This window comes from Megalopta genalis, unplaced genomic scaffold, assembly GCF_051020955.1.
Source record: "Megalopta genalis isolate 19385.01 unplaced genomic scaffold, iyMegGena1_principal scaffold0049, whole genome shotgun sequence".
Classification (NCBI taxonomy): domain Eukaryota; kingdom Metazoa; phylum Arthropoda; class Insecta; order Hymenoptera; family Halictidae; genus Megalopta; species Megalopta genalis.
This window is the reverse complement of record NW_027476118.1, coordinates 265,802-272,500: the sequence shown is the minus strand read 5'-3', so window position 1 is coordinate 272,500 and position 6,699 is coordinate 265,802. Positions and strand designations below refer to the sequence as shown.

At 51.3% G+C, this 6,699-nt stretch overlaps 1 non-coding gene across 1 annotated transcript; it reads left to right on the top strand.

The window, feature by feature from the left end:
- The first annotated feature begins 240 nt into the window (after window positions 1-240).
- LOC143261368 (5.8S ribosomal RNA) lies at window positions 241-395 on the top strand. Its single transcript, XR_013035507.1, has one exon. It is a non-coding gene; the product is annotated as a 5.8S ribosomal RNA (ribosomal RNA).
- Window positions 396-6,699: the final 6,304 nt, after the last annotated feature.

Genomic DNA, 6,699 nt, shown 5'->3' with positions numbered 1-6,699 from the left:
GACCGTCGAACTTGCAAGAAAACAGTGGTTTTGGATTTGCTCGTACATATATATATATGGTTTCGACGGAAATATCTCGTTCTTTAAGGGACAATTATGTCGTCGTACGACGACTCCCGAATCTCCTTCGCGCGCTGGTTGGAGCTCTTCGGGTATCGGCTTGTTCCGAAATATAACACAAAAATGTGGTGGATAGCAAATACACATTATATTATATATGAGAGAATAAAAGGGAAAAATTACCCTGAACGGTGGATCACTTGGCTCGTGGGTCGATGAAGAACGCAGCTAATTGCGCGTCAACGTGTGAACTGCAGGACACATGAACATCGACATTTCGAACGCACATTGCGGTCCACGGATACAATTCCTGGACCACGCCTGGCTGAGGGTCGTTTACGTACTTATAAACTGCTTGCGTTGATGGCACTTGTTGCCTATATACGTACGAGCGAATGATGGGCGCTTCGTCGGCGTTTGTCGCGGTCCTATGGATATTGAGAAATTTTACGTACGTCTAACAGTCTTCGAGAGAGATGGAAATCGTGTTCGAACTAGCGTGAGTGTGGAAGGCGGTGTCGTGTGTCGTATATGTTTTATATACGTCCGCCCGTCTGAAACACCGCTTCGAAGCGGTGACAAAATCTTTTTCGGGACGATTCGTATCCGTAGAACTATCGAGATTTCACTGGTACATTTTCAACGCGCTCCCGACGTCACCTGAAATGAAACGAGATGGGTTTAACCCACGAAAGCGTACTACACGAGTCTGTCCTATGTGAAGACTGTGTACAGAGATCGAACGAACGCATGAAAGAAATTGAACGAAAGAACACATAACCCGCAAAAATATAGAGTAGAATTGTGACCGTTGCTTCGAATTTGAATTTATATGTATATATATATCATAGCCCCAGGGAGTGGAACCTATGAGTGTGGAAGGATGTCTCTTACCGTTATGTTGCCAGAGGAAAAAAAGTCTCTCTCTTCGTACGACACATTTGTGTACGAATTGTATCGATGGCTATATAGATCCGATGTTGCACATATTCTGAGTAAAGAACACCCCACCCGGGTTACCGTCCTAAAACTCTTCTATTGGTGTGGCTATGATGTGTGTGTCAACGCAATCGCGAGTCTGGTTCTACGGAAAACCGTTTGTCGGTCGCCCCATATATCTTTTTGTTCTCTTCAAATGATCGAATAGCGAAACCGCACGAGATCAATCGGTCGTCTAGTCCCCGAAAGTACTTTTCGGACGGACGTTAAAGTTATACCGATTGTAATCGTCTTGCGAGTGTTTCGAAGATCTATATTTGGAGAGGATATCGAATTTTATAAAAGATATATTGGTGAGGCGCGATAAACGGTTTTTTTTGCTTTAAGGGTTTTTTGTGTTTTTTTTATTTTTTTTTTTTGTGTTGCTCTGTACACGTTTCGCAAAATGCTTTCGGGGGGGGAAGCTCTGAAAAATTTTTTTTTCACGTTCCGACGACCTCAGAGTAGGCGAGATTACCCGCTGAATTTAAGCATATTACTAAGCGGAGGAAAAGAAACTAACCAGGATTTCCTTAGTAGCGGCGAGCGAACAGGAATTAGCCCAGCACTGAATCCCGCGGAGTTCCGCCGTTGGGAAATGTAGTGTTCAGGAGGGTCAATTTATCCCGTAACGTCGCAACCGCGTCCAAGTCCATCTTGAATGGGGCCATTTATCCATAGAGGGTGCCAGGCCCGTAGCGACCGGTACGCGTTTCGGGAGGACCTCTCCTTAGAGTCGGGTTGCTTGAGAGTGCAGCCCTAAGTGGGTGGTAAACTCCATCTAAGGCTAAATATGACCACGAGACCGATAGCGAACAAGTACCGTGAGGGAAAGTTGAAAAGAACTTTGAAGAGAGAGTTCAAGAGTACGTGAAACCGTTCAGGGGTAAACCTGAGAAACCCAAAAGATCGAATGGGGAGATTCATCGATAACGAGGCTCGGCTTCCGTTGGCGTGCGATACCCCGAATGGTTCCCTTCGTGGATGCCAATGCGAGGGCACACCGTCTTCGGCAAATGTTCCGGCAACGTAGTCGTGCACTTCTCCCCTTGTAGAACGTCGCGACCCGTTGCGTGTCGGTCTACGGCACGAGTTGTTGACTGTCGGCGTCGTCTTCGCGCGTACACGACAGACGCTCGATCGCCCGGCCGGCTGCGTGACGGTACACTATTTTACGGTATTGGGCCGCAACTTGCTCCATTTTCGAATGTATTTGCGTTCAGGCCCGCCGCAAGCTCGGTTAGTAAATTACCCGGATGGTACGGACCTGGTGCCGCCTCCGGGCCTAGCCAGCTGTTGGCAGGCGGTGTCCTCGAACTGGCCAACCTTTTTTGAACAACATTACCGGTCAGCGACGCTACTGCTTTGGGTACTTTCAGGACCCGTCTTGAAACACGGACCAAGGAGTCTAACATGTGCGCGAGTCATTGGGACTCGATTAAACCTAAAGGCATAATGAAAGTGAAAGTTGACCTTTGCGTCGACCGAGGGAGGATGGGCCGCGTCACGATGCGGCCTCGCACTCCCGGGGCGTCTCGTTGTCATAGCGAGAAGAGGCGCACCCAGAGCGTACACGTTGGGACCCGAAAGATGGTGAACTATGCCTGGTCAGGACGAAGTCAGGGGAAACCCTGATGGAGGTCCGTAGCGATTCTGACGTGCAAATCGATCGTCGGAACTGGGTATAGGGGCGAAAGACTAATCGAACCATCTAGTAGCTGGTTCCCTCCGAAGTTTCCCTCAGGATAGCTGGCACTCGCTCGTTCTTTTCAATGGACGTTTGCGAGTCTCATCTGGTAAAGCGAATGATTAGAGGCCTTGGGGCCGAAACGACCTCAACTTATTCTCAAACTTTAAATGGGTGAGAACTTTGGCTTGCTTGAATTATGAAGCCAAGAGAGAAAATTTTTTTTTTATTATATTATTATTATTACGATGGCATTATATAGAGAGATAAAAATGTGGATCAGAGTGCCAAGTGGGCCATTTTTGGTAAGCAGAACTGGCGCTGTGGGATGAACCAAACGTAGAGTTAAGGCGCCTAAGTCGACGCTTATGGGATACCATGAAAGGCGTTGGTTGCTTAAGACAGCAGGACGGTGGCCATGGAAGTCGGAATCCGCTAAGGAGTGTGTAACAACTCACCTGCCGAAGCAACTAGCCCTGAAAATGGATGGCGCTGAAGCGTCGCGCCTATACTCCACCGTCAGTGGTATGTGTGAAGCGGGGCAATTTATTGTCCTCTATGAAGCTCTGACGAGTAGGAGGGTCGCGACGGTGTGCGCAGAAGGGTCTGGGCGTGAGCCTGCCTGGAGCCGCCGTCGGCGCAGATCTTGGTGGTAGTAGCAAATACTCCAGCGAGGCCCTGGAGGACTGACGTGGAGAAGGGTTTCGTGTGAACAGCCGTTGCACACGAGTCAGTCGATCCTAAGCCCTAAGAGAAATCCTATGTAGATGAGGTGTCCTAAGACGTTAAACACTTGTAAAAAAAAACGCAGCTATTTTATTATTTTTTTTATTATTATATAAATCGCAGCATATTTTGTTATTATATACATGCACAAAAAACACCCATTGGGCGAAAGGGAATCCGGTTTCTATTCCGGAACCCGGCAGCGGAACCGCATACCATTCGGGCCCTCGTAAGAGTGTTCGTCGGGGTAACCCAAAATGACCTGGAGACGCCGTCGGGAGATCCGGGGAGAGTTTTCTTTTCTGTATAAGCGTTCGAGTTCCCTGGAAACCTCTAGCAGGGAGATAGGGTTTGGAACGCGAAGAGCACCGCAGTTGCGGCGGTGTCCGGATCATCCCCTCGGACCTTGAAAATCCAGGAGAGGGCCACGTGGAGGTGTCGCGCCGGTTCGTACCCATATCCGCAGCAGGTCTCCAAGGTAAAGAGCCTCTAGTCGATAGATTAATGTAGGTAAGGGAAGTCGGCAAATTGGATCCGTAACTTCGGGATAAGGATTGGCTCTGAGGAGCGGGGCGTGTCGGGCTTGGTCGGGAAGCGGGTCTGGCTGACGTGCCGGGCCTGGGCGAGGTGAACGGCTCTCGTGGCTGGGATCCGAGCTCGGTCCCGTGCCTTGGCCTCCCGCGGATCTTCCTTGCTGCGAGGCTTCCGTGGCGTTTCCCATCGGTGCGGTCGTCCTCTTCGGCCGCCATTCAACGCTCAGCTCAGAACTGGCACGGACTAGGGGAATCCGACTGTCTAATTAAAACAAAGCATTGCGATGGCCCCCACGGGTGTTGACGCAATGTGATTTCTGCCCAGTGCTCTGAATGTCAACGTGAAGAAATTCAAAAAAGCGCGGGTAAACGGCGGGAGTAACTATGACTCTCTTACTCTGGGTCTTACTAGGTAACTGGGTCTTACTAGGTAACTGCAACTACGGTTCGATGGGTGCGAGTTACTAATTGCGGTAGCCCCCGTGAGTAGTGATTCGGTGTATCGAGCGGTAACGCACTTCGAGTGCTTCCCATCTCCCTGGTCTTCCAACTGTCCGTCAACATAATCTTCCCTCGCTGAATCTCCGTCCGCGTCTAAGGCAGGGCCCCGCTAGATCGCCTTACTGACGAGTCCTCTAGCGGGGTCTGGACGAAACGCTCCTTCTCCCTTTGCTCTCCTAACCAAACTTCGCCTTGCAGAAGCCCAGGCCCGCAATTGCGGGGCACGGGGGTTCAGGTAGCAAGATCGGGACAAGGAGCGCAGCCAAAGCAACCAGTCGGACGCCAGGAGGATGCGTAGGTGCAGGGGATGGACTCCATTGTTATAGTCCATCCTTTACTAGTAAAACCACACCGCCGATCTTGTCGCTCAGGTTGCCCGCATCAACAGCAACAAGGAACGACAAGAGATTGACGGACAAAAGTGGCTTAAGGTGCCTTTAATAAAGGTACCTTAAATCACAAAAGTCAATAGCAAACTCACCTTAAGGTGAGTAAGTGGTCTAGTAGCTAGGGCGTCGGACTCATACCACAGAGATCCCCGGTTCAAGACCCGGCGGGGGGTAACCCCCCCGACCCCGATTTTCTTGTGGTGTGACGATGCCCCCCCTGGCTCTAGATTACGGGAAAACCACTCGTGGAATTTTCCGGGGTTTCTCCGAATTTTCTCGGGTGTTTTTCCAAGTCGGTTCCCTCGCCCTCACGGGAGCTCACCGCTCCACCTTCTACTGACGGAAGACTGGAGTAAAAGGGGGGGTCGGCGCCAAGGGTCTTCAGGGTTGCCAGCCCAGTCGACCCGAATCTCCAGCCGGCCCACTAAATAATAGATTAGCCTCGGATGACAATAGTGGACCGCCCACTGGCGGTTCACCCCCGGCGCAGCAGAGGAACCAAGCAGCGTACAACACACACCCATGCGACTCATGTGATAGTAGGACCTTCACCACCAGAAGAGGTCTAGGAGTGCATCGAAGGAGGGCCCATCCCGAGGTCACGGACCAAGAACTGCCCACACAGACCAAGATCCGATGGACAACGGAGGAGACGAGATTGTTAGCCAGAGAGGAGGCCCGGCTTACGAAGGCTGAAGCGAGATTCCTCAACCAGGAATTGGTGAAAATATTCCGCAACAGAACGGTTGAATCCATTAAAGGACATAGGCGAACAACCGCCTACAAAGACCTCGTTCACCAATTCCTGGAGGAATACAACGAGGAACCTACGCCCTAGCCTCCAAACCAGGTGGCACATCCACCTGCAACACAACAGCAAGCACGGGACCCTCTACTGGAGCATCTATTGAATCTCCCCACCATCAGCGGCAGCGAGTATTGTAAAGAAGAACTCCAAAGGATTGTCGAAGAAGCAGCCACGAGAAGGAAGGACGACACATTGGAGTCGCTGGCTCTATACCTGCATCGGATCTACCCCCTTCCGAATACCGGGAACCGCTCCCGACGGGACAGAAACACCCCGCCCAAGCGCACTAGACGCCAACAGAGGCGTCATAACTACGCTCTAACACAAGTGCGCTGGAAAAAGAACAGGGCAAGGTGTATAAGGGACATCTTGGAAGGAATATCGTCTACCAGAGTACCAGGGCAACAAATAATGGAACCATACTGGACGGAGGTGATGCGGCAAAAATCAGGAGCATCCCCCGCAGTTGAAGTGCCACCAACAACTGCCACGTCAGTATGGATTCCAATCACGGAAGCGGACATCAGGGACGCCCTACCATCGATGGGCACCTCAGCGGGCCCCGACCAAGTAACCGCGCGGCAGCTGAGGGCCACACCGCCAGGCGTCCTCGTGAGAATCTTTAACATCATAATGATGTGCCGCAAATTGCCTAAACACCTGAACAAGGCAAGGACGATATTCCTCCCCAAGAACGATGCAGCCACGGAGCCAGCCGACTTCAGGCCGATCACCATCCCGTCCGTATTGGTCAGATGCCTCCACCGTATTCTGGCCGCCCGACTGGCAAAAGCCATCAACATTGATGAACGCCAGAGGGCATTCAGGAATACGGACGGGTGCAACGACAACACCTTTCTCCTCGACGCGATCTTGAAACACCACCACCGAAGTTTCAAGAACTTGTACCTTTTTTTTTTTTTTTGTTTAACGTGGGGGAAATCTGCTGGTCAGACACCCCCGTCCCGCCCGAGGGGCGGGGCGGGGGTAGTGCGGGTTTTGACCCGCTAAAACCCC